Source organism: Petaurus breviceps, unplaced genomic scaffold (assembly GCF_028583685.1).
Source record: "Petaurus breviceps papuanus isolate PSGF00001 unplaced genomic scaffold, PetGlider_PUasm1.0 90775, whole genome shotgun sequence".
Taxonomy (NCBI): Eukaryota; Metazoa; Chordata; class Mammalia; order Diprotodontia; family Petauridae; genus Petaurus; species Petaurus breviceps.
In genome coordinates this window covers 11,811,322-11,820,382 of record NW_027187342.1, presented here as the reverse complement: position 1 = coordinate 11,820,382, position 9,061 = coordinate 11,811,322, and the positions used below count along the sequence as shown (strand labels likewise).

Here is a 9,061-nt window from a genome sequence, read left to right as displayed (position 1 = left end):
CAGAATGAGGTTAAGTGACTTGCCCAGGGTCACATAGCTAATAAGTGTCTGAAGCAGAATTTGAACTTAGGCCTTCCTGACTTCAATTCCAGTGCTCTAGCCATTGTTACTTTATTCCTATGGATGAGAAGATCATAAATCTAGAGATGAAAAGGACTTCAGAAGGTATCTAGTCCAAGAACTCCTTTACTTTATAGATGAGGAAACCAAGACCCAAGGAAGTTAAATTATTTGCCTACAGACATGTAGTATCATAGGTAGGATTTGAATCCAACTCCTCTAACATCAGAACCAATATCCTTTCCATTGTACCATTAATGGGATAGGGGGAAGAAGAGCTGAAGAAGAGGATCATTTGCTTTATTAGGCAATTCAGCCCTCACAGGTTGTAGACCTTTGGTTCTGATAGCAGCCCATCCCTCCCTTCACTCAGGAGACTGGGATATTCAGAGTTCTATCCCATTATGTCTCTACAAAGTTGGATCCCTTTGTCTTCCTATTTGGATGAGCCCAGCTGGTAGTGGGGATCAGACAGAGAAGGTGGCTCCTCCCCAAAGTACCATATCTATTTTGTGCTTTTTTGGGAAGCTATGCCTGGTTCCACCAATGGCTAAAGCACTGTGACACAGAGTGTCTTCAAACTATACTCCCTCAAAACCTATGAATGTAGGGTGTGGCCCTTATGAGACTATTTGTTTCCCTGGAAAATAGCCAGGTATCGATCAGGCTGGGGAGCTCTGTCTGATTAAGGTTCTAGAACGTTTTTTGTGTCCTTTCACAAGGGTGTGCTGGAGCCGGTTTCCACCAGCTTATGGGAGGTGATTGTTAAATTTTCAGTGTGAACAATTATACCTCCAAAATAAAATGCTACAAATAAGGGCTTGACTTATTGTTTTGTTGATTTCTAGACTTAAGAATGTGATGAGAAAATGTTAATCATGAAGATTAAATTTACAAGTGTGTCTTGTGAACATTTTACAGATGAGGAAAGTGAGGCAGATAGGGTGAAGTGACTTGCCCAGGGTCACATAGTTAATAAATGTCTGAGGTCAAATTTGAACTCAGGTCTTCCTGACTCCAGGCCCACTGTGCCACTTGGCTGTGACAGGACAGAATCCATGGGGACTAATGAGATTACTAAGTGAGAAGAGAAAAAGGCCCAGGACAGAACTCTGTGGTACATCCATAGTTAGTAAGAACAAACTGGATGAAGATCCAGCAAAAAGAAGAAGTCAGATAGGTAGGAGGAGAACCAGGAGAATGTTTAAAAAATATTAAAAACAAGGAATAGGTTACATGTTGACAGAATTCACAGGACCTCAATGGACATGAATTTCAAGTTCCATTTACAAAGACACATCATTGTCAACCTTCAAGACTACAATGACAAAAAAATGATTTTACAAGTTGCCAAGAAAAACATCAATTATTAAAAAAAAAACAAATGAAACTTATGTAAAAGTTTTCTTTTTTAAAAAAAATAATGAATACCAGGCAGAACTAGAGTAATATGTAAATGATTCACTTTCTAATGTAAGCTAAATAGTCTTCTCAAAGACAAAAGATGATCATTTAAAAGTTCACATGAATTTCTTAAATTTATGGTGGAATGGTCCATTTTAAAGCAGGTTTTGACAAGCAAAATCAACAACAGCAGAGAGTCTCTGGGAGGGACTTAAAGTTCATCAATAGATTGTATGTGAAATCACTGTCTCAATGTCATCACTATTCTATAACAAAGTATTTTGACAGACCTACAATCTTATGGTCTTATGGACTGGCTACTTTTCTAAGAGTGCAGATAGCAACACACATGTACCTTCTCATCTGGCACTGCTCTTATCCATATCATAGCATAAATCCTCCATTGGGCTCCAACAACTTGAGAGACTTCCTCTTGATCTCTCGACATTATGTGGCTATGAATAGAGCACAAAACTATCCATTTGTTCTTGTTCAAAACTATCCATTTACTTTTCCTACTTGACAAATCTCACTTCCTTTTTCTGGTCATAGATCTCTTTGAAGCTGTATTATGGCCCTGCTGAACAACCCTCCTCCTACCTCTCTGACCACTTCTCAGTCCCCTTTGCAAAATATTCATCTAAGTTGTGTCCACTAACTATGGGTGTCCCACAGAGTCCTGACTTTATACCATTCCATTTGGTGATCTCATTAAGTGAATCCCATGGATTCAACTATCATTGCTATATTGATTCTCAAATCTGATTATCTAGCCCTAAACTCTCTACTTGCATGTTGTCCACATGTAAGCTAGCCTCCTCTCATCTTCCTGTTTGATTCTAGGTTCACTTTCTTGAGTGTCTGCACTAAGATATGTGTTTTAATGAACCAGTTCTATGGGTTAGACATCCAATTGCATGTTATAATCAGGATGGTAGACATTTTCATCTACTTGACATGTGCATGTAAACAAGTTACTTTCCCAATTTTTTCATCTGTAAAATGAGGGGTTTAGTCTAGGTGTTTTTATAGAATCAGGGTACAAAAAAACCCTTGAGAAACAATAATAAAAAAGCTAACTTCAAGGTTTGCAAAGTACTTTATAAATATTACCTCATTTCATCCTTACAATAGGGCTTTAAAGCAGCATTATGATTATTCTCATTTTACAGTGGAGGAAACCAAGAGAGAAGTTAAGTGACTTGCCTGGGGTCACACAACTGATAGATGTCTAAGACAGATTTAAACTCAAGTCTTCCTGACTCTGAGCCCAGTGCTCTATCCAGTCCACCTTCTAGAGGAACTGTGGGCCGAGTGGTTTCTACTCACTTCTTCTGGGCTGTTACTGACAGCTGTTCTGCTTTGTTTGGATGACATTGCCATCACCATCACCACCACCACCACCACCATCACCATCACCACTGCCATCACTGTTATCACCTCCACAGTCATCACCATCACCATCACCATCACCTCCACCACCATCATCATCATTCAGTACCCCTTCTCCCTCTTCCAGGATAAGCTCTTCACCAGGAAACTCATCAACATGGAGATTGTTGCAGGTTTGGTTTTCATATCTCATCACTACACCTCAGTCGCTTCTTCCTGCCCCTCTTATTGGAGAGCTGGTGGACAGAGCAAAAAAAAAAATCTCTTCACTTCCCTCTATAAAGGGTTCAAAATCTTAGGAATCTCTTCATTTGCTACCAGTTCCTTGGCTTGCTTTTAATTCCCCACCACCACCATCATCATCATCATGTCCTCGAAGCTAGGTACCCACTAGCACCATCCCCCATCATTTAAAGCTTCTTGAGGGCAAAAACCATCTTTTTCTTCTTTGTATTCCCAGTGTTTAGCACAATGCCTGGTTCACAGAAAGTATTTGGTAAGTGTTTATTGTATCTGATGACTACATTGTGTGAAAGGACTTGCCCTTGAGCATCTCCCACAGGATTGGGCTGGATTTTCTTTGAGGAATCTTAAAATTAAATTTCCAACATAGAGGAAGGAATGTAGACATAATGCTTCTAAGCTTTTCATTCTGAAACACCTGTCTGAATGGAGGAAGTCTGTGCTGGAAGAAATAAGCATTCCCATTCCCCACCCCCAGGCCCCTGGGAGGCAGAACACACCAAATTCACTAATCATTCCTATTAGTTATGGCAGGACTGGGAAGTAAAATTAAATAAGGTGGCTAAATGACCTTCTAGGCCCCTTCCAGGTTAAACTTATGATAATTTTCTGACCATTTGGTCTTGGGTATCCTGGGAGCCTTTCCTGCCAACTTCTCAGACTGTACTCTAAAATCTAGTAAGGCTTTTCGTGGGAAACAGGCCCGAGTTCCTGTTCACCAGAAATTACATGATTTACAAGGACTCAAAACTCAGAGCATTAGGGAGTCACCCCTCTCCTCAGTGACACCTCAGCATAAGATATGCCAAATAAGGACAGAAGTGTTTTCTCAAATGTACATTGGGTGGTCTACTGTTTCCTTGTTCAAGGTAGATTGCCATGCTTAGATTGCACACCTGACTTCCAGCCAATGGAAGAAAAGGGTCAGCAGGGGGGTGGGAGAGAATTCTGTGTTGGGACTTTATAACTTGGTCATTTCCTTTTGTAAATTGCTTCTCCTCCCTGACTATTTGTCAGAGCGGGGCTGCCCCTTCTCGAGATTGTAATAAACCACCTTTTCTGATTTCTACCTTGAGAAGCCTCTGTGTATTATTTGGGTAAGGATCTCTGTTGCACATAGTTTTGGGGTGCACACACTAGGGATATAGAATGTAGAGTGTATATATGCAGGTGGGGTCGGATTTAATCCAGCCTTCTTTCTTCTTCTTCACTGGACAAAGTTCAGAGCTCTGGGAAATGGGAAGTGGGACCTTTCTGTATCATATTAGCCTACTGGGCTGAGATCCCAGGTACGCAAAGCTGCTTCCTATTACAACTGACTGGTACTGGGTTTCTTCAGGCACGCCTGTAGAGCAGAGTGTGGAAGTATGGAATGTTGTTGGGGATATTCCAGTCCTTAGTCCTTATCAGGGGAAGATAAAAATCTACAGCATTTCAGAAAGTCTTTGATGAAAAACTGATGGGGTCCCAGGAAACCCAGCTCCAGTATTCAGAACTAGTTAGCAAATTAGTCACACCAACAGAAACTGATTAGTAAATCTTTTGCCCCATCCCAATTTTTGTACCTTTTCTGCAGATCTTATAAAGGAAGCAGGAATGTGGGTAATGGAGGGCATTGGCTGTTATCCAGGGAACGAGAAGTGAAAAAAAGAAAACAAAACACTCTACCATATTTATCACACCTTGAATACTGAAGTGGCATAGCTAAATGCCAAAGTCAACAAAAAAGGGCACAGGTGAGAGGTGACACCGCCAGAGTGAATGGGCAGGAGGCCATTCTTAAGATGGGGTACATAGAAAAGCAGAATGATGCAAGGGAATGAGGACTAGATTTAGAGTCAGAGATTTTTGTTGCTGTCCAGTTGTTTCAGTTGCATCTGACTCTTCATGACCCCATTTGGGGTTTTCTTAGCAAAGATAACTAACATGATTTGCCATTTCCTTCTCCAGTTCATTTGAGGAAGCTGAGGCAAACAGGTTTAAGTGACTTGCCCAGGGTCACATAGTAAGAGTCTGAGGCCATGTATGAACACATGGAGATGAATCTTCCTGACCCCTGGCCCTGGGTTCAAATCCCAGCTCTACTCCTAAATACTTATGTGACTTTGACCAAGGCACTTAACTTCACTAGTCCTCAGATTCCTCTTCCGTAAAATTAGGGGGTTAGATGGAAATAATGGCTCTCACTTATACAGATCTTCAAGGTTTGCAAAGCACATTACAGACAACAATCACATTTTGTCCTCACAATAATATTATGAGGTAGCTTCTATTCTCATCCACTTTTTATAAATGATCTGTAATTTACCTGATTGCTCAACTTACCTAGGACCACACAGCTAAAGGTGAATGAGGTGGGCTTGCAACACAGGTCTTGCCTGCCCCCAAAGTCCTGCATTCTCTCTCCACTCCACTTCTAAGTGGCCTCAGAAGGCCCAACCAGCTCTGAATCTGTCATTTTTGGCTGGCCATCATAGTACTACATCTTCAAACTCTGTAAGTGTGTCCATAAGGCTGACATAAATAAGTGGAAAGGAAAGGAGCTCAGAGAAGGGACATATTGGTTGTCTGTTTGGAAATTGTAGAAAGCAAAAGTTGATTCTAAGAACTGTGAATTCTCATTTAGAGTTTATTAGAAATTATGGTCTCCAGGGGCCTGTCAAAGTTTAATCTTGGGGACTAGGTTATATTGAAGTTGTTGATTATTTTTATAGTAGAAGTGGCTCAGTGGGTAGAGTGTTGGACCTGGAGTTAGAAAGACTCATCTTCCTGAGTTCTAATCTGGCTTCAGACTAGCTGTGTGACCCTAGGCAAGTGTAATGTAATACCAAGGAAAGGCAACTTCCCAGGTTCAAAATACCAGCATAGGTGCTCTCTATTTTATTCAGTAACAAACCCAGAACAGAGAAGATCAAAACATGACATCATTCAAAATACAGCATTTACTAAGTGTGATTAAATAATCTCCAAGGCCTACCCCACCCCAGGACTTTCCAATCATTCAATCAATTACAAAGTCTCTGTTCCAAATACTTCTCCACCCCTAGGCTATACCTTAATTAAGTCCACCACAAAGCCCCTCTTCTCAAATGGAGATTAGTTTCCAAACATAAGTAAAATACATTCATTTGCTCAACCATAGAACACAAAAAGGTCAAAAGTTCCCCACCCCTGGATCACAATTGAATCTACCCCAGAGTTACATCAAGTTTAAACACAGCACTTAATACCCAAATGGAGGTCTTTTCTTCGTCTTGACACGAGGCAAGTTCTCAGCAATCTTAGTTCCTGGAGAGACAAGGCTTAGCAAGGCCATAAGATACATTGCCAGTCCCTTCATGAATTTATCCTCTGTCTGTAGAACAGCCCTAGAACCCCTGAACACATTAGCAAAGCCCTCTCCCAGGATTTCTGTAAACATACAACAAGAAAATCCTTCTTCAGGGCTTCTGAACCAACATAAAGGCTCCCAGACCCCTGCAACAACAGTACTGTCCCTCACCAGTGGACAGTATTCATTCTGTCTGCAGGACAGTCTCCAGACCCCTGCAACAACAGTACTGTCCCTCACCAGTGGACAGTATTCACTCTCTGTCTGCAGGACAGTCTCAGGCCTTCTTAACCAAATGCCAGGTTCCAGGACTTCTTCAACAGGACAGTCTTTCACCAGTGGACAAATCTGGCAAAATAACATCAAAACAGACAGACAAAGTACCAGCAAAACAGCCATGTCTCCTCAGTCCTTGGCAGCTCAGGGGGCAGGTCTCAAAAGTCCAGGGCAATTCAAAGCGGCCACCAGCAATCCTCTTAGTCTCTCTCTCTCTCCACGAGGTGCTGCTTCCAAAAAAAAGATCTTCCGCCTCTCTCCAGTGTCTCTCCAGTGTCTCTCCAAATCTCCGTCACCAGCTCCTCCCACTTCAGGACTTTCTTTTCACATCAACAAGCCCATCCCACAGGTGGGATTAACAAACTCTGGGTTTTAATACAATCAATTTGAAAACCAAGCCAATACAGGGGAATCTTTAATTGCCATTACTATCACAGCAAGTCACTTCACCTTATTTGTCTCAGTTTCCTCATGTGTAAAATGAGTTGTAGAAGAAAATAGCAAACCACTCTAGTATCTCTGTCAAGAAAACTCTAAATGGGGTCACAAAGAGTTAGACATGACTGAAAAGTGACTGCACAACAACTTTCAGGCAGCCAGGTGGCCCAGTGGACAGAGTGCCAGACTTGGAGTTAGAAAGTGTCATCTTCCTGAGTTCAAATCTGGCCTCAGACACTTCCTAGCTGTGTGACTCTGGACAAGTCACTTCACCTTGTTTGCCTTGGTTTCATCATCTATAAAATGAGTTGGAAAAGGAAATGGTAAACCACTCCAATATCTCTGCCAAGAAAACCCCACATGGGATCACAAAGAGTCAGATACAGCTGAACAATGCACTTGGCCCTTCCTGCTTCCACTTGGTCACCTGATTATCATATAATTTCCTTATCTCTCCAGGTGATGGTGGGGAATGAGTGAAGCCTCTCCTCACCTTCCAAGAAGGTGCTGTCATTCTGGAATGCTGATTTGAATAAAGAGGGTTGTTGACAGGTATGGTGGGAGGTAAAGAAGGACTGTTATTCACGATTCCATATCTTTTTGAGAAGTTTAACTGAGTTACCTGATCAGGGATGAACATTTGCACTGTGATTTCCCAAAAACAGACTTTCCCAGGATGTTTGATTAGCAATTCCTGTTTCTGGCTTTTCTGGAAACTTCACCAGTTTAAAAAATGCTTAATCTAAGTTCTCTTGATGTCATTTGAAGCAACAGACTCTTAAAAATAGAAGCATGAGAAAAGTTAATTCAGAAACAGGCTGCCCTGCTTAGTTCAGGGCTTGGGCGGGAAGACTTTCTCATTTCTTCCTGATAGGTCAGGTTACCACAAGAAATAGAAACTGAAGAAGTGTGGGCTGAATGGGAATGGGGAGGGAACAGGGAGAAAATATTAAAGTGCATAGTTCAGAATTAGCCCATTTTAGGATTCAGAGATTATTCTAGTAAAAAGTCTTTACCCTATATTCCTCCTGAGATCCAAAGATCTCTCTCTGTCATAAGCTATATTCCCCTTACTTCCATCAATCAGAATATTTCTGCAGAAGCTCAAACTCCTAAAAATGTATCTAATGCCTTGTATTAGTCCTCTAACTTTCAATGCCATTTCAATCTAATTCAGTTGAGCAGCAGGTTTACTCTCTTGTGCGTGATCAGAAATAGTCATTTATTGAGTGCCTATTGTAATTGGGCACAGTGCTGCAGTGGAGACCTCCTACTGGGGACAGAAAAGCACAGGATAAGCAGTCATTTACCTTTTTCCAATTAAATCCAGTATTTATTAATATGCTAGAGAGAAGAGGGAGAAGGAGGAGAGGAAAGGGAAGAGGAAGAGGAGGAGGAAGAAGAAGAAGAGATTAATACAAAGCAAGTACAAAATAAGACCAAGTAATTTTATTGAGGAGAGAGCACTTACTAATAGGGGAGAGTGGGAAAAGGCTCAGACAGGAGCCTGCACCCCAACTGGGAAACTAGGGGGTCCTTCAGACCTTTCATTTCCCGCCTGCCATTACTACTCTGGGACTCCTCTCACTTCTCTACTGTGGGAAAACTTCATTAGATTCCATCAGCCTTGGTATCCCACCTCCTCACTATCCTCAGCCCCTTTGATTTGAGCATAGTCATGAATTCCAAAACTCTCTTTAAGGAGAGAGCTCAGCTCACATATCTTGTTTATTGTGTGGCTTCACTACTCTGGAATTTCTGAGACTTCTCTGCTATATCCATGTGTCTGGTACTTTTTCCCACCCCCCTCCCTAATTTTCAGCTTCCTTTTGTGTGTTGTCTTCCTTCGTTAAATTGTTAACTAGCTCCTTTCCTTCCTTCCTTCCTTCCTTCCTTCCTCCCTCCCTTCCCTTCCCT

The 9,061-nt window shown here is 41.6% G+C and overlaps 1 long non-coding RNA gene across 2 annotated transcripts in view; it reads right to left on the bottom strand.

Annotated features, from left to right (window-relative positions):
* Positions 1–5,949: 5,949 nt before the first annotated feature.
* LOC138146873 (uncharacterized) overlaps positions 5,950–9,061 on the bottom strand; it is a 278,700-nt gene continuing 275,588 nt past the window's right edge. The window contains exon 2 of one of the 2 annotated variants that reach the window (XR_011164624.1): positions 5,950–6,919. This is a non-coding gene — a long non-coding RNA (uncharacterized lncRNA). The remainder of the gene's footprint in view (positions 6,920–9,061) is intronic. The other variant, XR_011164625.1, reaches the window with a different exon arrangement.